The 479-nt window shown below is 50.5% G+C and overlaps 1 protein-coding gene across 1 annotated transcript in view; it reads right to left on the bottom strand.

The window, feature by feature from the left end:
- Positions 1 to 479, bottom strand: part of slf2 (SMC5-SMC6 complex localization factor 2) — an 18593-nt gene that overhangs the window by 11343 nt on the left and 6771 nt on the right. The window lies entirely within an intron of this gene.

Raw genomic sequence — 479 nt, 5'->3', positions numbered from 1 at the left:
CTCTCTCTGTCTCTCTCTCTGTGACTGGCTTTGTCCTTTTCAACCTTAGTGCCCCTCTGCATTCAAGCGGGCCAGATAAAACACACCTTTCGTTCCTCTCTTTCTCTCTTTTTTTTCTCTCACAGAAAGTCACCCAAAAAAATGAATGGATGTATGCAGCCTCACTGAGGTGAAGGGATCTGGGGGGAGGTGAGGGGGTTGAGGTGGGAAGGTGGGGAAAGAGAGTAAGAGAGGTTGTCTGAGTAACCACATAGCTGAACCCGTCCCTGAGCGCTATCATTTTACCCTCGCTACAATACTGGCCTTGTTGGTGAAGGCTGAGCCACGGGGGGGAGGGGGGAGTCGCATACCTGTAGAGTCCTGCTTGAGATGAAGGAAACCTTTGAGTTCCGAGATTTAGACACCACAGCTCAGCCTTATCGCACACACACACATACACACACACACACACACACACACATAGAAGTGGACACGGGCAA

The sequence above is a fragment of the Morone saxatilis genome, unplaced genomic scaffold (genome assembly GCF_004916995.1).
Source record: "Morone saxatilis isolate NCDOM2014 unplaced genomic scaffold, NCSU_SB_2.0 Contig19, whole genome shotgun sequence".
Lineage (NCBI taxonomy): Eukaryota > Metazoa > Chordata > Actinopteri > Moronidae > Morone > Morone saxatilis.
The sequence above is the reverse complement of the archived record's forward strand: the minus strand, read 5'-3'. Positions and strand labels throughout refer to the sequence as shown.